The following is a 22,616-nucleotide window of genomic DNA, read 5'->3' on the forward strand; positions in this document are numbered from 1 at the left end:
CAGCGGAATGATTCCGTCAACCCACGGCAGACTTCTTCAGAGCTCCTGGTGCAAGAAGGAGGCAGGCTACCCCCAGAGCATGCACCACCAGGAAACAGGAGATAAAGCCGGCAGGTTGAAGTTATACAAGGTTGCAGTAGTCGTCTTTGCTACTTTGTTGTGGTTTTGCAGGCATCCTGAGCAGTCAGCGGTCGATCCTTTGGCAGAAGATGAAGAGGGAGATGCAGAGGAACTCTGGTGAGCTCTTGCATTCGGTATCTGAAGAATACCCCAAAGCAGACACCCTAAATAGCCAGAAAAGGAGGTTTGGCTATCTAGGAAGGAGGATAGACTAGTAACACAGGTAAGGGCCTATCAGAAGGAGTCTGTGACGTCACCTGCTGGCCCTGGCCATTCAGAGCAGTCCAGTGTGCCAGCACACCTCTGAATCCAAGATGGCAGAGGTCTGGGGCACGCTGGAGGAGCTCTGGGAACCTCCCCTTGGAGGTGCAGGTCAGGGGAGTGGTCACTCCCCTTTTCTTTGTCCAGTTTCACGCCAGAGCAGGGCTGGGGGATCCCTGAACCGGTGTAGACTGGCTTATGCAGAGATGGGCATCATCTGTGCCCATCAAAGCATTTCCAGAGGCTGGGGAGGCTACTCCTCCCCAGCCCTGACACCTTTTTCCAAAGGGAGAGGGTGTAACACCCTCTCTCTGAGGGATGCCTTCCTGGGACAGGCCTGGCTGGACCCCAGGAGGGCAGAAACCTGTCTGAGGGGTTGGCAGCAGCAGCATCTACAGTGAAACCCCGGGAAAGGCAGTTTGGCAGCACCCGGGTCTGTGCTAGAGACTCGGGGGATCATGGAATTGTCTCCCCAATGCCAGAATGGCATTGGGATGACAATTCCATGATCTTAGACATGTTACATGGCCATGTTCGGAGTTACCATTGTGACGCTATACATAGGTAGTCACCTATGTATAGTGCACGCGTGAAATGGTGTCCCCGCACTCACAAAGTCCGGGGAATTTTCCCTGAACAATGTGGGGGCACCTTGGCTAGTGCCAGGGTGCCCACACACTAAGTGACTTTGCACCCAGCCTTCACCAGGTGAAGGTTAGACGTATAGGTGACATATAAGTTACTTAAGTGCAGTGGTAAATGGCTGTGAAAGAACGTGGACGTTATTTCACTCAGGCTGCACTGGCAAGCCTGTGTAAGAATTGTCAGATCTCCCTATGGGTGGCAAAAGAAATGCTGCAGCCCATAGGGATCTCCTGGAACCCCAATACCCTGGGTACCTCAGTACCATATACTAGGGAATTATAAGGGTGTTCCAGTATGCCAATGTGAATTGGTGAAATTGGTCACTAGCCTGTTAGTGACAATTTGGAAAGCAGAGAGAGCATAACCACTGAGGTTCTGGTTAGCAGAGCCTCAGTGAGACAGTTAGGCATCACACAGGGAACACATACATATAGGCCACAAACGTATGAGCACTGGGGTCCTGGCTAGCAGGGTCCCAGTGACACATAACAAACATACCGACAACATAGGGTTTTCACTATGAGCACTGGGCCCTGGCTAGCAGGATTCCAGTGAGACAGTGAAAACACCCTGACATATACTCACAAACAGGCCAAAAGTGGGGGCAACAAGGCTAGAAAGAGGCTACTTTCTCACACCTGCCCAGTAATGGATGCCTACTACCTTGGTTGGAGTACTTTCACATCAGAACCCCGCCTAACATGGGACCTACCCTGAAATGCCAGGCCTGGGCTAGGGGCACGCACAGGGCCCACCCCCCCACCCGGATTCTACCCCACCAGGCACAAGTTGTATATTGGGGCACTGTACGCACCGCCTTGTGGCTGCTGTGATGCCCCAAAGCACCCATCTAGCTCCGGATAGGCTACCGCCAGTATGCGGGCCATCAGGGTGGTCGTGGTTCAATGGGCACCCCTTCCTCGTTTGGAGGCCATCCCCAGCTGGGCCTCTGCCATCTTTGGTGCCCAGCGTCTCAGGTCCTCCCACCATTTCCGACAGTGGGTGCTCTGCTTGCCGTAGACCCCCAGGATCCGCACGTCCTGGCGATGGCACGCCATATACCCTTCTTTTGATGCGCGCTGACATGCAGGGAAATAGATACAGTGAAAAGTATAAGTCTGACCATCCTTCCTTTTAAACTCATAGCCCACAATGCCCCTGCCCATCCCCATTAGCACAGACATGGCCCACCATACATGCTGCACGCTGCCCAGGGCCCATCCACCACCCACCCCCTACATGAGGCCTTCACAGAAAGCATTCCAATGCATTCACACCCCATTCATTGTACTCACGGTGTACTCACCTGTTGGTCTGGAGGCCCATACAGCAGTCAGGACTGGGGTAGGACCCCATCCACCAGTCACTCCAACTCCACCAAGGTGAAGGCAGGAGGCCATTTCCCCAGTCACTCGAGCCATGGCGGTTCCAGACACAGGCCACAGCAGCATATGCAGTGTAGGTCCTCCCCTGTTGAAGGTCAGGTAGCAAGTGAGGAATTAGATAGAAAATGGCAGTGACATCCGTGGCGGTGCTTACCGTCACCGTCGGCGTACATCACCATTGGCCACTGTACCCCATAGGGCCCAATGGTAACCAATGAGGTGTTGCACAGCGGTTCTCGACCGCATCCCGCAACAGCGCACAACGTCAGTGGAATTACCTCATTTCAATCTGTCCCTCCAAACAGGACAGGTGGACACCATTTCAGGGGGGGGCAGCCCATGGATCCTAACTGCGTCACAGTACACAAATGCACCATTTGGACATCTCCAATAAAATACTGTTACAATCACAACATGCATTGAACTGTAGTGGTTGGAATGTAGAGATAATGACCAGCTGCTCACTATTTTCCCCCATAGTTTGCAACTGCTGCAGATGAATAGGAGATGAAGACATCCCCCGTGTACAGACCCCTGGTGGACTTAACAACAATGAAGGACAGGCACATTATCCTCATCTATAGACGTGACAAGGCCACAATCCCATAGCTGTGTGCCGAATTGGAGCCTGGCCTTATCTTTGCTATCCGTCACCCAACAGGGATCCCCCCTCTTGTGCAAGTGCTATCAGTGCTCCATTTCCTGGCTCCTTCCAAGTGACAGCGGGCTTGGCAGCAGGAATGCCTCAGCCAATGTTCTCAATAGTGCTGACCAGAGTGTTGTCTGCCCTGATTAAACACATGTGCAGCTACATTATTTTCACCCAAGTGGAGGATTTGGCCACAGTGTCAACATCAGGACAGTGCGCACTCTACAGGCGACAAAAATGCAAAAACCCAGTCTTTATGCAAGAGCATAATGCATGCTCTGTGTTTATATGCAGTATGTTAACCTTTTGCATTGCAGAGTTTAATCTTGAAAAACGTTATTAATGGTGTTTTCAATAACTGTTCATTTGCAAGGTATTGCTGCAGGCTTACTGAGTGTGTTAGGGTGTGGTCCCTTTCTAGGACCTTCTAGAAGCTTTCCCTGCAGCATGACTGTGTGTGGTTTGCGGGCTGGGCCAGACTCTATATAAGGGAGCCAGCCCAGCTCTACGTGCTCATTATTCAGAGGTCCCGGTGCAGAGCAGCAGCAACTTCCTGAGCTCCTGTTCCAGAGGCCTACCTTGATGTTCCAGGCCTGCCCCGCATTATATTGGTGATCCTTGAGCAGGGTGGTAAGGCGGAGGTCGGGCTGGGCCCCCGACCCTGTTCTCAAAGACTCTTGAGTTTTTGGGCCTACTGGTGAAACTTTCAGAGTGCGCGATTCATTGCTCTCATGTAAACCTTGACATTCAGATCGGCAACAGCTTGCGCAATCATTTTATGGCATTTGCATATTCTTGTTTCAATTGGCAGTGTGCGTGATTCATTTCTTGCATGTAAAACTTGATGTTCAGATCGGCAACAGCTTGCACGATCATTTCATGGCATTTGCATATTCTTGTTAGAATCGGCGGTGTGCGCGATTCATTTCTTGCATTTAAAACTTGATGTTCAGATCGGCAACAGCTTGCGCGATCATTTCATGGCATTTGCATAATCTTGTTCGAATCGGCAGTGTGTGTGATTCATTTCCCGCATTTGAAACTTGATGTTCAGATCGGCAACAGTGTGCACAATCATTTCATGGCATTTGCATAATCTTGTTCCAATTGGCAATGTGCGCAATTCATTTCCAGCCTGTAAAACTTGACATTTAGATCTGCAACAGTGTGCACATTCATTTCATGGCAATTAAAACTTTGGTGTGTTGTGTTTGTCGAGGTGCACACATTTATCCTGAGCTTTTGGATTTCCTGTGAAGATGCTTAATTCAAAATGTGACATTCTTTGTGCATATAAAGTTCCTAGTACAATTCCTATTGTTTTCCAGGGAATGTTTCAGATAGCCTTTTGTCCTCATGTATAAATGCAATGTTTGTTCTGAAACATTATTCTAGAAGGTTTTTGTATTTCTAGACAGTATGTGATATTTCATGAAAAGCTCATATGAAACATTGTATTAACCCATTCTTGATTTTTTCCAGGTACCTAGATTTTTTGAGGCCTAGTTTGAGTCTAGTTCTAGGCCATTCATGTTTCTTCAGTACAGAGTTTTATTTCATGTTCCAAGTATCATTGAACCCTAGATTCAACAGAGTGTTATTTCATGTTCCGAGTATCATTGAACCCTAGATTCAATAGAGTGTTATTTCATGTTCCGAGTATCATTGGTCCCTAGATTCAACAGAGAGTTTTTTTTTATGATAAATCAATGTGATTATATCTTGATATTGTGTTGTTTAACCTTTTGCTTCCTACAGGTCTCCTTCCCAGCTGTTCCCTACTTAATCCCCTTTTCCTCCATTTGGACTCTCTCAGGCTCTGTGATATTTCTATCGGAGCTTTGGAGCTATCTGGTGGTGGACATGTTGGAATGTGTGCAGGCCCCGAGGATCTGGTCTCCCTGTCAGAATAGTGAGCCCACAAATTTATCATCCTCCTGGTTTACGTGTGTACTCAGCATGGCCACATTGGACGAGCTAGTCAGTTATCACACAGCGCCAACCAGAGGTAGTGTCATCAAAGGATATAGCAGCCAGCTTAGCTGAGAGAGTGAGTCAGTTGCAGGAAAGAGTGGGAAAGATGGAACAAGGTCCTTTGGGTGCAGGTTGGCTTGGTCCTCCTCCTCAAGGTACAGGAGGTAATCCTTCAACTAACATTTCTCTCAACATTCCATCAGCCATTCCTCTGGCTCCTCCAGAACAGTTCTCAGGTGATCCTTTGAAAACGCAATCCTTTTTGATGCAAGTAGAATTGCATTTTACCTGTCGACCAAGTGTTTTCCCTAATGCCCAATCCAGGGTGGCCTTCTTGCTATCTTATCTGACTGGAGATGCGGGCACCTGGGCAATTCTTCTTGTGCATAAAGACAGTTCTTTGCTCTATAACTGGAGAAATTTTGTTTGTGAGTTTGAACGAGTGTTTGATCGAAGAACAGTGACATTGTCGGCAGATCGTGAACTATTAGACTTGCGACAAGGTAACCAAGATCTAGTTTCCTACTTGGCTAATTTTAATCGTCTGGTAGCCGAGAAATCCTGGCCTGAAGAAAAGCAAGCAGCCTTGTTCTATCAAGAACTCAAGGACGAGTTAAAAGACATTCTTGCCCAGATATACCCACAGCCTACAAATTGTCAAGATCTAATAAACCTTGTTTTGAGGCTGGATCATCGTCTTGCAGAACGAAGGGGAACACGCAAAAAAACTGAGAAATATTCCTGGCGTGTTCATGATCATAGAGAATCACAAGTTCAGAAAGAGAACAATGAGGAACTAATGGAAATTGGAACTATCAGGCGGTCCTTAACGAATGAAGAGAAAGACCTACGCCGGAAAAAGAGACAATGCTTGTATTGTGGCCAGGAGGGTCATTTTGTTAAAGAGTGTCCAGTAAAACCAAAGAGCAAATTGGCTGTTGTCAAAAAGGTTACGACAAACATAAATATTGAACAGGAAAAACTAAAATACCCAGGGTGTAAGGAGGGGTTAGTCTTGGGAGTTACCACAGACCCTTCAGAGGAAGAGACAACCGTTAAGAAAATCACGGTATTTGAAATTGGATCTAGAAATTCAAGTAGAAGAATAAATTTACCTAGGAGAAGGTTTAGTGGACTCAGGTGCTACTGAGAAATTCATAGACAATTGGTAAAAGCATGGGGGATCCTGTGTGAGAAAAAGAAAACACCAGAGCTAGTGGAAACTGCAGATGGCAAGTTCCTAACGGGAGGTCCAGTGACTCTGCAGACCCTGCCCTTGTCAGTAATTTGTAATGGACAAACTTATGACACTAAACACGTCGAGTTGGTAACCTTTGATGTTATTAACGCTCCTCGGTATGGAATCATCCTCGGAATGCCCTGGTTGAGTTACCATAATCCTCAGATAGACTGGGAGGAGAGAAAGATAATATTCCAGTCATCCCTTTGTAAGGCAAGATGTCTTAAAACTTTGAATGTTCCAAATCTCAGTGAATCTTAGTTAGCTATAGTCGCTACAAAGGAAAAGACATTACCTTCACAAAACGTATCATGTATTGGAGTGGAGGGGTCAAGAAAGAAAGGAGAGCCCCTCTTGTGGTCCCCGATAAGGCCTTTTCGGCTTTAAAGGAAGTCTTTTCCAGTACTCCTATCTTGACTCGTTCAGAGGCTGAAAGTCTCATTGTCACAGAAAGCTGTCTCCAGACATCCAGTGGTACAGATCCTCAACAAACCCACATAGCCAAGGCTGTTGAAAAAGAAGACTTCTCCACCATACCAGTCTTGACTCATCCAGTTTTTGACCATCCAGTCATAGTAGAAGCAGGTACTTCAGATAGAACAAGTGGTGGCGTGTTATCGCAACGCAATAAAGACAATCACAAAGCGTATGCTTTGTCCCGATTAGAATCTACCATATTACCCTCAATAAAGTCTTCCAGAGCTATCACTGCTTCAGACAAGATCCTTTGCATCATCAAAGCCAAAGACTTCTTTAAAGAAATCCGTAATTCTTTTACGATTGAAAAATGGTAGACCTTGAAACAATAACTGTGTCCTTACGCTGAGAAAGCACTTCATTCTTGGACATCAATGCTTTGGTTAGCTGAACTAGACCACAATAACTCGTCTCACACCTCCATGGGTGTTACACCCTTTTTTGTTTTTTGGGGCTATTATCCTGATACCCTGCCTATCACGATTCCACAAGAAAGTTACATCAGCAGTGTTGGAGACGATTCAACAACTCCATCAACCCCAGAAACAGATCCAACAGCATATAGAAAAAGACAGTCAAAAGCATACAGAGTACCATGACAAGAAACACTGTGAAGGACCTCAAGATAAACCAGGTGATAAAATGTGGCTTCCTACACAACATATTGACTTCAAGAAAAGACACGTGTTTAGTTCCAAGTTCACAGGTCCTTACACCATATTTCAGCAAGGCAATCCAATAATCCAGTGGTTCCCAACCTTTTGACTTCTGCGGACCCCCATTTTATCAATACTGGAGCCCGGGGACCCCCACTGAATCGTTATTGGAACATGGGGACCCCCAAGGAGTCATTACTGATAGCTGGGACCTAATATTATAAAAACTTTTAAGCAGCCACGGACCCCCTGAGGAGGCTTCGCGGACCCCCAGGGGTCCCCGGGCCACAGGTTGGGAACCACTGCAATAACCTATAAACTGCAGCTCCCTTGGATAAGTTACGGTCCTGAGAGCAACTCATGGGTCTCCGCTTCTGACATTCATGCTCCACGACTAGTGAGGCGTTTTCATCGCCTAAACCCAGACAAATCAGGCTCTAGAGTGCGCTTGGGAGAAGAGAGTACTGTCAACATCAGGACAGTGCGCGCTCTACGGGCGACAAAAATGCAAAAACCCCGTCTTTATGCAAGAGCATAATTCATGCATTGTGTTTATTTGCAGTATGTTAATCTTTTGCATTGCAGAGTTTAATGTTGAAAAACATTATTAATGGTGTTTGCTATAACTGTTCATTTGCAAGGTATTGATGCAGGCGTACTGAGTGTATTAGGATGTGGTCCCTTTCTAGGACCTTCTAGAAGCTTTCCATGCAGCATGACTGGGTGTGGTTTGCGGGCTGGGCCAGACTCTATATAACGGAGCCAGCCCAGCTCCACATGCTCATTATTCAGAGGTCCTGGTGCAGAGCAGCAACTTCTTGAGCTCCTGTTCCGGAGGCCTACCTTGATGTTCCAGGCCTGCCCCAAATTATATTGGTGATCCTTGAGCAGGGTGGTAAGGCGGAGGTCGGGGTTGGCCCCCGACCCCGTTCTCAAAGGCTCTTGAGTTTTTGGGCCTACTGGTGAAACTTTCAGAGTGTGCGATTCATTGCTCTCATGTAAACCTTGACATTCAGATCGGCAACAGCTTGCGTGATCATTTCAAGGCATTTGCATATTCTTGTTTGAATTGGCAGTATGCGCAATTCATTTCTTGCATGTAAAACTTGATGTTCAGATCGGCAACAGCTTGCGCGATAATTTCATGGCATTTGCATATTCTTGTTTGAATCGGCAGTGTCCGTGATTCATTTCTTGCATGTAAAATTTGATGTTCAGATCGGCAACAGCTTGCGCGATCATTTCATGGCATTTGCATATTCTTGTTTGAATCGGCAGTGTGCGCGAGTCATTTCTTGCATGTAAAACTTGATGTTCAGATCGGCAACAGCTTGCGCGATCATTTCATGGCATTTGCATATTCTTGTTCGAATCAGCAATGTCCGCAATTCATTTCCAGCATGTAAAACTTGACGTTTAGATCTGCAACAGTGTGCACATTCATTTCATGCCAATTAAAACTTTGGTGTGTTGTGTTTGTCGAGGTGCACACATTTATCCCGAACGTTTGGATTTCCTGTGAAGATGCTTAATTCAAAATGTGACATTCTTTGTGCATATTATGTTCCTAGTACAATTCCTATTGTTTTCCAGGGAATGTTTCAGATTGCCCTCATGTATAAATGCAATGTTTGTTCTGAAACATTATTCTAGAAGGTTCTTGTACTTCTAGACAGTTTGTGATATTTCATGAAACGCTCAAATGAAACATTGTATTAACCCATTCTTGATTTGTTCTAGGTACCTAGATTTTTTTAGGCCTAGTTGGAGTCTAGTTCTAGGCCATTCATGTTTCTTCAGTACAGAGTGTTATTTCATGTTCCAAGTATCATTGAACCCTAGATTCAACAGAGTGTTATTTCATGTTCCGAGTATCATTGAACCCTAGATTCAACAGAGTGTTATTTCATGTACCGAGTATCATTGAACCCTAGATTCAGCAGAGTGTTATTTCATGTACCGAGTATCATTGAACCTTAGATTCAACAGAGTGTTATTTCATGTTCCGAGTATCATTCAACCCTAGATTCAACAGAGAGTTTTTTATGAAAAATCAATGTGATTATATCTTGATATTGTGTTGTTTAACCTTTTGCTTCCTACAGGTCTCCTTCCCAGCTGTTCCCTACCTAACCCCCTTTTCCCCCACTTGGACTCTCTCATGCTCTGTGATATTTCTATTGGAGCTTTGGAGCTGTCTGGCGGTGGATGTAGGAGGCTGGACTGGTTTGTAGTGAGTACCAAGGGGTACTTACACCTTGCACCAGGCCCAGTTATCACTTATTAGTGTATAGGGTGTCTAGCAGCTTAGGCTGATAGATAATGGTAGCTTAGCAGAGCAGCTTAGGCTGAACTAGGAGACGAGTGAAGCTCCTACAGTACTACTAGTGTCATATGCACAATATCATAAGAAAACACAATACACAGATATACTAAAAAGAAAGGTACTTTATTTTTATGACAATGTGCCAAAAGTATCTCAGTGAGTACCCTCAGTATGAGGATAGCAAATATACACAAGATATATTAAAAATAAAGGTACTTTATTTTTATGACAATATGCCAAAAGTATCTCAGTGAGTACCCTCAGTATGAGGATAGCAAATATACACAAGATATATGTACACAATAACAAAATATGCAGTAATAGTCTTAGAAAACAGTGCAAACAATGTATAGTTACAATAGGATGCAATGGGGACACATAGGGATAGGGGCAACACAAACCATATACTCCAAAAGTGGAATGCGAACCACGAATGGACCCCAAACCTATGTGACCTTGTAGAGGGTCGCTGGGACTGTAAGAAAACAGTTAGGGTTAGAAAAATAGCCCACCCCAAGACCCTGAAAAGTGAGTGCAAAGTGCACTAAAGCTCCCCAAAGGACATAGAAGTCGTGATAGGGGAATTCTGCAGGAAAGACACAAATCAGCAATGCAACAATGATGGATTTCGAAACGAGGGTACCTGTGGAACAAGGGGACCAAGTCCAAAAGTCACAATCAAGTATGAGATGGGCAGATGCCCAGGAAATGCCAGCTGTGGGTGCAAAGAAGCTGCTACTGGACAGTAGAAGCTGAAGATTCTGCATGAACGACAAGGGCTAGAAACTTCCCCTTTGGAGGACGGATCCCGCACGCCGTGGAGAGACGTTCAGAAGTGTTTTCCTGAAGTAAGACCGCCAACAAGCCTTGCTAGCTGCAAATTGTGTGGTTAGGGTTTTTGGATGCTGCTGTGGCCCAGGAGGAACCAGGATGTCGCCAAATGCGTCTGGGGACAGAGGGGGCGTCGAGCAAGACAAGGAGCCCTCTCAGAAGCAGGCAGCACCTGCAGAAGTGCCGGAACAGGCACTACAAAGTGGAGTGAAACGGTGCTCACCCGAAGTCACACAAAGGAGTCCCATGTTGCCGGAGGACAACTTAGGAGGTCGTGCAATGCAGGTTAGAGTGCTGTGGACCCAGGCTGGACTGTGCACAAAGGATTTCCGCCGGAAGTGCATGGAGGCCGGAGTAGCTGCAAAAGTAGCGGTTCCCAGCAATGCAGGCTGGCGTGGGGAGGCAAGGACTTACCTCCACCAAACTTGGACTGAAGAGTCACTGGACTGTGGGAGTCAATTGGACAGAGTTGATGGATTCAAGGGACCTCGCTCGTCGTGCTGAGAGGAGACCCAGGGTACCGGTGATGCAGTTCTTTGGTGCCTGCGGTTGCAGGGGGACGATTCCGTCGACCCACGGGAGATTTCTTCGGAGCTTCTAGTGCAGAGAGGAGGCAGACTACCCCCACAGCATGCACCACCAGGAAAGCAGTCAAGAAGGCGGCAGGATCAGGGTTACAGAGTTGCAGTAGTCGTCTTTGCTACTTTGTTGCAGTTTTGCAGGCTTCCAGCGCGGTCAGCAGTCGATTCCTTGGCAGAAGGTGAAGAGAGAGATGCAGAGGAACTCGGATGAGCTCTTGCATTCGTTATCTAAGTAATCCCCAAAGACAGAGACCCTAAATAGCCAGAAAAGAGGGTTTGGCTACTTAGGAGAGAGGATAGGCTAGCAACACCTGAAGGAGCCTATCAGAAGGTGTCTCTGACGTCACCTGCTGGCACTGGCCACTCAGAGCAGTCCAGTGTGCCAGCAGCACCTCTGTTTCCAAGATGGCAGAGGTCTGGAGCACACTGGAGGAGCTCTGGGCACCTCCCAGGGGAGGTGCAGGTCAGGGGAGTGGTCACTCCCCTTTCCTTTGTCCAGTTTCGCGCCAGAGCAGGGCTGAGGGGTCCCTGAACCGGTGTAGACTGGCTTATGCAGAAATGGGCACCATCTGTGCCCATGAAAGCATTTCCAGAGGCTGGGGGAGGCTACTCCTCCCCAGCCTTAACACCATTTTCCAAAGGGAGAGGGTGTTACACCCTCTCTCTGAGGAAGTCCTTTGTTCTGCCTTCCTGGGCCAAGCCTGGCTGGACCCCAGGAGGGCAGAAACCTGTCTGAGGGGTTGGCAGCAGCTGCAGTGAAACCCCTGAAAAGGCAGCTTGGCAGTACCCAGGTCTGTGCTACAGACCCGTGGGATCATGGGACTGTGCCAACAATGCCAGGATGGCATAGAGGGGGCAATTCCATGATCTTAGACATGTTACATGGCCATATTCGGAGTTACCATTGTGAAGCTACACATAGGTATTGACCTATGTGTAGTGCACGCGTGTAATGGTGTCCCCGCACTCACAAAGTCCGGGGAATTGGCCCTGAACAATGTGGGGCCACCTTGGCTAGTGCCAGGGTGCCCACACACTAAGTAACTGAGCACCCAACCTTTACCAGGTAAAGGTTAGACATATAGGTGACTTATAAGTTACTTAAGTGCAGTGTAAAATGGCTGTGAAATAACGTGGACGTTATTTCACTCAGGCTGCAGTGGCAGGCCTGTGAAAGAATTGTCAGAGCTCCCTATGGGTGGCAAAAGAAATGCTGCAGCCCATAGGGATCTCCTGGAACCCCAATACCCTGGGTACCTCAGTACCATATACTAGGGAATTATAAGGGTGTTCCAGTATGGCAATGTAAATTGGTAAAATTGGTCACTAGCCTGTTAGTGACAATTTGTAAAGAGAGAGCATAACCACTGAGGTTCTGGTTAGCAGAGCCTCAGTGAGACAGTTAGGCATCACACAGGGAACACATACCTATAGGTCACAAACTTATGAGCACTGGGGTCCTGACTAGCAGGGTCCCAGTGACACATAACAAACATGCTGAAAACATAGGGTTTTCACTATGAGCACTGGGCCCTGGCTAGCAGGATCCCAGTGAGACAGTGAAAACACCCTGACATACACTCACAAACAGGCCAAAAGTGGGGGTAACAAGGCTAGAAAGAGGCTACTTTCTCATACAACCCCCCCCCCCCAAACGAAGGACAATAAGGCTAACCTTGGCCAGTTGAGACTTTATTGTCTAAGTGGTGATAAGTAGAGAGTAGCTCTGCAATAGACTGGTTACTCCCTTTATCATCCACTATATGGTTACTTCCCTGTGGGGATGTAAACCACCCTGTTTGAAGTTTTTTAGCTAAGCAACAATGTGAAGATGTATTTTCAGAGTTTCAATCAGTAAGTTTTAGTTTAGAGCAGTGGGAATTGTCCACTGAACCTATTTGTAGTGATGGAAATGCCAGACAGGGATGCTGTATCAGAAAAGCCATAGCTGGGCAAAAACTTTGTCCATATGGCTGGAAGAGAGAACAGGGATGCTGTTTCTCTTGAGTTGGAGCAGGGCAGGGATGCTGTCCTATGAGCTCCACACTAGGGCAGGGATGATGTCCTAAGTGTTGTGAGGCAGTGCAGGGTCTCTGCACTAAAGTTTCTCTGGGAGGGTTGGAGGGATGCTCCATGTTAACTAAAATGGTGCTCTTTTTCTCACCAATGTTAGTTATCCCACAGAGAGGTACTTCTACCTCAGGGAGTACAGCTTTGCCAGCTGATGCTTCCCTTGGAACAGGTGCCACCCCAGGAGAGGTTTCTCCTACCACAGGAATGGTATCCTGAATGGCAGGGTGGTTAGGGGATACTGTGATACCCTTTTTACCTGTTGATGGAGAGGGATCCTGAGTTTTCAGGCCTTCTCTCCTTTGCTTTTTCATTTCAGTAGAAATGAGAGGGAACAATTCCTCTGGGATGCCCAGCATGGCTGCATGGGCATACAACTCTACATCAGCCCAACCTGAGGCCTCTAGGTCATTTCCTAAGAGACAGTCTACAGGTAAGCTAGGTGATACCACCACCTGCTTAGGGCCAGTAACTGCACCCCAACTAAACTGAATTATAGCTAAGAGAAGAAACTTAGTGGAGTTATGGACATCAATAATTTTATACTGTTGTCCAATGATGTGTTGTTCAGGAGCCACTAGGTTTTCAGTCACCAAAGTGATACTGGCACCTGTGTCCCTGTAGGCCAAGGCCTCAACACCATTTATTGAAACGGTCTGCCTGTACTTATCCATTGTAAGGGGACAAGCAGCCAGTGTGGCAAGGCCAATGCCACTAGGTGTGACAGAAACTGTCTTGGGACTGACTACCCCAGTTTCTATTATGGACCCATAAGTGAACCCAACTACACCCTTAACTTGACTGTTGCCAGCAGTCCCACCACTAGTACCACTACTGCTAGGGGCACTAGAGCTTGATGTATTAGTGGTGGTAGGCTCAGGGGGTTTACCTGGACAGGACTTATCCCCTGGCCTATGGCCTCTGTTTTTACACACAAAGCACCAAGGCTTTTTAATGTGTGTGGGTTGAGAAGAAGATGAAGAATTTGTTTTATCCCCACCCTCTGAAGAGTGTTTAAGATTTGAAGAAGGATCTTTGGTTTTACCCTTATCCCCATGCTTATCTTGAGATTTGTCACCATCTTTCTTCTTGCCATCCTTGTCACCACCTGTATAAACTTTTCTGTTCACTCTTGTTCTGACCCATTTGTCTGCCTTCTTTCCCAATTCTTGGGGAGAGGTCAGATCAGAGTCCACCAAGTACTGGTGCAACAAATCTCACACACAATTATTAAGAATATGCTCTCTCAGGATCAAGTTATACAGGATTCATAATCAGTAACTTTACTGCCATGTAACCATCCCTCCAAGGCCTTCACTGAATGGTCAACAAAATCAACCCAGTCTTGTGAAGACTCCTTTTTGGTCTCTCTGAACTTCATCCTGTACTGTTCAGTGGTTAAGCCATAACCATCCAGGAGTGCATTCTTAAGAACTGTAAAATTATTGGCATCACTTTCTTTCACAGTAAGGAGCCTATCCCTACCCTTTCCACTAAATGATAGCCATAGGATAGAAGCCCACTGCCTTTGAGGGACATCCTGTACAACACAGGCCCTCTCAAGTGCAGCAAACCACTTGTTAATGTCATCCCCCTCCTTATAAGGGGGAACTATCTTATGCAGATTCCTGGAATCATGCTCTTTTGCAGGATGACTATGGGGAATACTGCTGCTGCCACCATGGGTTTCTAAACCCAATTTCTGTCTTTCCCTTTCCACTTCTAAGGACTGTCTATCCAAATCCAGCTGTTGCTTCTTGAGCTTCAGTCTGGTTTGTTCCACTCTCAATATATTGAGCTCCCTTTCTAACACTCTGTCATCAGAGTGGGTGGGTGGGACATTCCTTGAAACAGAAGTATGGTGAGAATGTACAGAAGGAGACTCATCCCTTACAGAGGGCATCCTAATAGCTTGGTTAAAAGAAACATCACTTCTACTATGATGTGAAGGAATACTCTTGCTATGATGTGAGACAACACTATCAGTATGGTGTGACTATACATCAGTACCAACTATGCTAGGCTGTCTTGTAATGGGCAGGCTAGGAAGTTTCTTTCCTGAATCTTTTTCTAGGGGAGTCCCTGGATCAGATTGGGAACCATTAGCTACTTTTTCAACAGAAGGGTGCACCTCTGGCCTTATCCTGTTCTATAAGCATGTTAACCAAAAGTTCTCTGGGGGGATTCTTCCCTACACTTATACCTCTTTCTATGCAGAGACTACTTGCTCCTTTCCAGCTAAGGTGATCATAAGCAAGTTTGGACAGATCAACAGTTTGGCCTGTGCCAGACATTTTAGAAAGTGTTTAAGTGATAGAAAAAGGAACAAAAAGTTTTTCAGAACTTTTAGAAAGACAGAAAAAATAAACTTTTAAAACTTTTTAAGAAGTTTTTGAAAGTTTAGAAGTACTTTTCAGCACATTAGAAAAGAAGTGAGAAAAGAAATGCAAAAACTTTTTGGTTAGGTGTACATACACTGAACTTGTTTTGTATATTTTTCTCTTATGAAAAGTACAATGAAAAAAGTGGTAAGTAGTTACAAAGCACTTATCCCACCACTGCACAACCAATGTAGGAGGCTGGACTGGCTTGTAGTGAGTACCAAGGGGTACTTACACCTTGCACCAGGCCCAGTTATCCCTTATTAGTGTATAGGGTGTCTAGCAGCTTAGGCTGATAGATAATGGTAGCTTAGCAGAGCAGCTTAGGCTGAACTAGGAGACGAGTGAAGCTCCTACAGTACCACTAGTGTCATATGAACAATATCATAAGAAAACACAATACACAGATATACTAAAAATAAAGGTACTTTATTTTTATGACAATATGCCAAAAGTATCTCAGTGAGTACCCTCAGTATGAGGATAGCAAATATACACAAGATATATGTACACAATACCAAAATATGCAGTAATAGTCTTAGAAAACAGTGCAAACAATGTATAGTTACAATAGGATGCAATGGGGACACATAGGGATAGGGGCAACACAAACCATATACTCCAAAAGTGGAATGCGAACCACGAATGGACCCCAAACCTATGTGACCTTGTAGAGGGTCGCTGGGACTGTAAGAAAACAGTTAGGGTTAGAAAAATAGCCCACCCCAAGACCCTGAAAAGTGAGTGCAAAGTGCACTAAAGTTCCCCAAAGGACATAGAAGTCGTGATAGGGGAATTCTGCAGGAAAGACACAAATCAGCAATGCAACAACGATGGATTTCCAAACGAGGGTACCTGTGGAAGAAGGGGACTAAGTCCAAAAGTCACAAGCAAGTCGGAGATGGGCATATGCCCAGGAAATGTCAGCTGTGGGTGCAAAGAAGCTGCTACTGGACAGTAGAAGCTGAAGAATCTGCAGGAACGACAAAGGCTAGGAAATTCCCCTTTGGAGGACGGATCCCACATGCCGTGGAAAATTGTGCAGAAGTGTTTTCCTGAAGAAAGACCACCAACAAGCCTTGCTAGCAGCAAATTGTGCAGTTATGGTTTTTGGATGCTGCTGTAGCCCAGGAGGGACCAGGATGTCGCCAATTGCTTCTGGGGACAGAGGGGGCGTCGAGCAAGACAAAGAGCCCTCTCAGAAGCAGGCAGCACCCGCAGAAGTGCCAGAACAGGCACTACGAATTGGAGTGAAACGGTGCTCACCCAAAGTCGCACAAAGGAGTCCCACGTCGCCGGAGGACAACTTAGGAGGTCGTGCAATGCAGGTTAGAGTGCTGTCGACCCAGGCTGGACTGTGCACAAAGGATTTCCGCCGGAAATGCACGGAGGCCAGAGTAGCTGCAAAAGTCGCGGTTCCCAGCAATGCAGTCTGGCGTGGGGAGGCAAGGACTTACCTCCACCAAACTTGGACTGAAGAGTCACTGGACTGTGGGAGTCACTTGGACAGAGTTGCTGGATTCAAGGGACCTCGCTCGTCATGCTGAGAGGAGACCCAGGGTACCGGTGATGCAGTTCTTTGGTGCCTGCGGTTGCAGGGGGACGATTCCGTCGACCCACGGGAGATTTCTTCAGAGCTTCTAGTGCAGAGAGGAGGCAGACTACCCCCACAGCATGCACCACCAGGAAAGCAGTCGAGAAGGTGGCAGGATCAGCGTTACAGAGTTGCAGTAGTCGTCTTTGCTACTTTGTTGCTGTTTTGCAGGCTTCCAGCACGGTCAGCAGTCGATTCCTTGGCAGAAGGTGAAGAGAGAGATGCAGAGGAACTCGGATGAGCTCTTGCATTCGTTATCTAAGGAATCCCCAAAGACAGAGACCCTAAATAGCCAGAAAAGAGGGTTTGGCTACTTAGGAGAGAGGATAGGCTAGCAACACCTGAAGGAGCCTATCAGAAGGAGTCTCTGACATCACCTGCTGGCACTGGCCACTCAGAGCAGTCCAGTGTGCCAGCAGCACCTCTGTTTCCAAGATGGCAGAGGTCGGGAGCACACTGGAGGAGCTCTGGGCACCTCCCAGGGGAGGTGCAGGTCACGGGAGTGGTCACTACCCTTTCCTTTGTCCAGTTTCGCGCCAGAGCAGGGCTGGGGGGTCCCTGAACCGGTGTAGACTGGCTTATGCAGAAATGGGCACCATCTGTGCCTATGAAAGCATTTCCAGAGGCTGGGGGAGGCTACTCCTCCCCAGCCTTAACACCATTTTCCAAAAGGAGAGGGTGTAACACCCTCTCTCTGAGGAAGTCCTTTGTTCTGCCTTCCTGGGCCAAGCCTGGCTGGACCCCAGGAGGGCAGAAACCTGTCTGAGGGGTTGGCAGCAGCAGCAGCTGCAGTGAAACCCCTGAAAAGGCAGTATGGCAGTACCCAGGTCTGTGCTACAGACCCGTGGGATCATGGGATTGTGCCAACAATGCCAGGATGGCATAGAGGGGGCAATTCCATGATCTTAGACATGTTACATGGCCATATTCAGAGTTACCATTGTGAAGCTACACATAGGTATTGACCTATGTGTAGTGCACGCGTGTAATGGTGTCCCCGCACTCACAAAGTCCGGGGAATTGGCCCTGAACAATGTGGGGGCACCTTGGCTAGTGCCAGGGTGCCCACACACTAAGTAACTTAGCACCCAACCTTTACCAGGTAAAGGTTAGACATATAGGTGACTTATAAGTTACTTAAGTGCAGTGTAAAATGGCTGTGAAACAACGTGGACATTATTTCACTCAGGCTGCAGTGGCAGGCCTGTGTAAGAATTGTCAGAGCTCCCTATGGGTGGCAAAAGAAATGCTGCAGCCCATAGGGATCTCCTGGAACCCCAATACCCTGGGTACCTCAGTACCATATACTAGGGAATTATAAGGGTGTTCCAGTATGCCAATGTAAATTGGTAAAATTGGTCACTAGCCTATTAGTGACAATTTGTAAAGAGAAAGCATAACCACTGAGGTTCTGGTTAGCAGAGCCTCAGTGAGACAGTTAGGCATCACACAGGGAACACATACCTATAGGTCACAAACTTATGAGCACTGGGGTCCTGACTAGCAGGGTCCCAGTGACACATAACAAACATGCTGAAAACATAGGGTTTTCACTATGAGCACTGGGCCCTGGCTAGCAGGATCCCAGTGAGACAGTGAAAACACCCTGACATACACTCACAAACAGGCCAAAAGTGGGGGTAACAAGGCTAGAAAGAGGCTACTTTCTCACAGTGGACATGTTGGGAACGTGCGCAGGCCCGAGGATCTGGTCTCCCTGACACACAGTGAAAGCTGATTTCGATGCAATTGGACACATCCTCAACATTATTGGGGCTATTGATGCAACACATATTGCATTTATCCCCCCCCCCGGCGAAATGAACAAGTGTATAGAAATCAAAAGAGCTTTCACTCCATAGATGTGCAGATGGTGTGTTTGGCGGACCAGTACATCTCCCACATCAATGCAAAGTATCCTGGGTCTGTGCATGATGCCTTTATCCTGAGGAATAGCAGCATCCCAAATGTGATGACTCAACTCCAGAGGCACAGGGTGTGGCTAATAGGTGAGCCCTGGTTCTCAACCAGTATATGTTGGTGTATGGTGTGGGCCCTAAGGGTTAGTGTTTTGCTAACATTTGTCACTTGATATTTGCAGGTGACTCCGGTTACCCCAACCTCTCATGGCTACTGACCCCTGTGAGGAATCCCAGGACACGGGCAGAGGAACGTTACAATGAGGAACATGGGCGAACAAGAAGAATTATGGAGAGGACCTTTGGCCTCCAGAAGGCCAGGTTTCGTTGCCTCCATCTAACAGGTGGATCCCTTTGCTACTCACCCAAGAAGGTCTGCCAGATCATCGTGGCATGCTGTATGTAGCACAACCTTGCCTTGCGTCGCCAGGTGCCTTTTCTGCAGGAGGACACTGGAGTTGGCCGTGTGGCACTAATCAATCAATCAATCAATGTATTTGTAGATGTTGGTGCCCCACTATCGCGCCTGGTGTGTTCACTGCAGCCAACTACAGGTCTTTCCTATGTATACATTACTGTACAGTTGAATTGCAATGTTTAAACCTTGTTAAACTAATGCGTACTTAAATCATTTGACATACTCCATACTTGTATTTTTTCAAAGGGTGTTTATTTAAGTGCTAAGAAGTAGAGGGGGAAGTGCAATGGGCTGTAGTGATGATGGAGTAAAGTCCAAGAAAGAGTCTAGTCTAATTGTATCACAGGTGCATTGCCCAAGGGGGGATAGGACGGGGAGTAATGGCAGTTCAAGGTAGACAGGGTGACTGAGTGGGACACAAGGGTGACAATCAGGAGAGTCTTATTTCCTGGCAGGGGTCTTGGCAATAGTCTCTGGTGTCTGCCTGGATCACAGGGAACGTTTGCGGGGTGGTTCTCCTTCTGCAGGGGGGGTGCTGGTGGCCTGTTGTTCCTGTGTGGGGCCTCCTGTCCACTAGCGGCAGCAGAGGTGGAGGGCTGTTCGTCAGTTTGGCTAGTGTTAGGGGCCCGGTGTTGTGCCACTGCCTCCCTCATAGTGTTGGCCTTGTCTGCCAGCACCCCTGCAATGGAGACCAGGGTGGTGTTGATGACCTTCAAGTCCTCCCTGATCCCCAGGTACTGTCCCTCCTACAGCTGCTGGGTCTCCTGCAACTTGTCCAGTCTCTGGCCAGCGTATCCTGGGAATGTTGGTATGCTCCCAGGATCGTGGTGAGTGCCTCCTGGAGAGACGGTTCCCTGGGCCTGTCCTTCCCCTGTTGCACAGCAGTCCTCCCAGCTTCCCTGTTGTCCTGTGCCTCTGTCCCCTGAACCGCGTGCCCACTGCCACTGACCCCAGGTCCGTGATTGTCCTGTGTTTTTGGGGTGCCCTGTGGTCCCTGTAGTGGTGGACACACTGCTGATATACGTGTCCTGGGGACAGACATATGGGCACGATGGGTGGGTGATGTGGTGGTGTTTCCTGAGGGGGGAGGCTCTGTTGTGGTGTGAAACTGTACCTGGGTAACCGACCGTCCGGAGATCCCTGATGGGCCAGGTTGGTCATCCAAATCCAGGGGACCAGAGCTGCTGTCATCACTGTGGGCCTCTTCTGTGGGGGGACTGGATAATGCTGGCACCTCTTCACCTGTGACATTGGCTGGGATACCTGTTGGGATGTAATTGCAGTGTTCTTGTTTCTGCGTGTGACATATTTTGCAGGGGTGTGTTGCCCTCTATGGTTGTTATTGCCCTGGCAGATTTGCCTTATGTGAGTTGTTATTTGGTGGGTTAGGTGATTCTCTCCAGTGTGCATGCAGAGGTGATAGGTGTCCATGCAGGTCTGTGAGCTGTGTTTCTACCCTGAACCTCTGATCTCTACCTTGCACCACTCCACTCTACGTCACTCCACTCTGCAACACTCTGCTCAGCAACACTGCATTCTCTACCACTGAAATCCATGCCACTCTATTCTATGCCACTGCATTCTATGCCACTGCACTCTACACCACTGCACTCTACATCACTGCACACTACACCACTCAACACCATTGCATCTACAGTACTCACTGTACACCACTTTATGCTACTCTGCACCACTGTACTCTATGCCACTTCTCTCTCTACTCCACTCTGCTCTACTCTACACCACTCTACTCTATGCCACTCTACTATACTCCAGTGCACTCTAGGACACTCTACTCTGCAGCACTGAACTCTCTGCCATTGAACTCTATGCAGCTTTACTCTATGCTACTACATTACTGCATTCTATGCCACTGCATTCTAGAACACATCTCTTTATGCCACTGCACTCTATTTCATGCCACTTTACACCAGTAAAGTTTATGCCACTCTACTCAGCATCAGTCCAGTCTATATCATTGCACTCTACCCCGCACCACTCCACTCTACCTTGCACCACTCCACTCTACCTTTCTCTACTCTACAACACTCTACTCTGCAACACTGCACTCTCCACCATTGAACTTTACACCACTCTACTGTACATCACTGCACTTTACAACACTCAACACTGCACTCTCTGCCACTACTTAATGTAATTACACTCACTGTCACTGCACTCTATGCACTGAGCACCACCCTTCTCTACAGCATTCTATGCCAATATATTTGGTGCCCCTACACTCTATACCACTCTACTCTGCGGCACTACATTCTATGCTAATGCAATCTACACCCTTCTACTCTGCAGCACTCCACTCTACAGCAAGCACTCTTCTCTGCACCACTCTACTCTTAGCCGCACCACTCGGCTCTACACCACTCCACTCTATAATACTCTACTCTGCAACATTGCACTGTATGCCACTGAACTATTTGCCACTCTGCTCTGCAATATTGCACTCTATACTACTGCACTCTAGTTTGCACCATTCAATGCCCTTTACTGCACTCTGCGCCCATACACTGTCAACATTACACTCTACTCTGCATCATTCTACTCTCTGTCACTGCATGTTATGCCAATCCACTTTAAGCCAAACTAATCTACTCTGCATCACTGCACTCTATGCCACTCTATTCTATGCACTGCTCTCTGTGCCACTGTACTCTATGCCACTGCACTGCATACTGCACCATTCCACTCAACCTTGCACCACTCCTCTTTACGCCACTTCACTCTGCTCTGAAACAATTTACTATACGCCACTGCCCTGTACACCACTCCACTGCACGCTGCTGCAATCCACCTTGAGCCACTCCACCCTACACAACTCTACTGTACCTTGCACCACTGTACTCTAAACCAATGCACTCCATGCCACTTTACTCTAAACCCCTGCACTCTATGTCACTGCACTCTACGCCAATGCACTCAACATCACTTAACGCAAAACCAATGCACTCTTACCCACTGCATTCTGTGCTAATGTATTCTGCACCACTGCACTATATGCCCCTTCACTCCACTCTGAAACAATCTCCTCTATGCCACTGCACTCATACCCCTCTATTCTACTCTACACTCTC

This window comes from Pleurodeles waltl, chromosome 6 (genome assembly GCF_031143425.1).
Source record: "Pleurodeles waltl isolate 20211129_DDA chromosome 6, aPleWal1.hap1.20221129, whole genome shotgun sequence".
NCBI lineage: Eukaryota > Metazoa > Chordata > Amphibia > Caudata > Salamandridae > Pleurodeles > Pleurodeles waltl.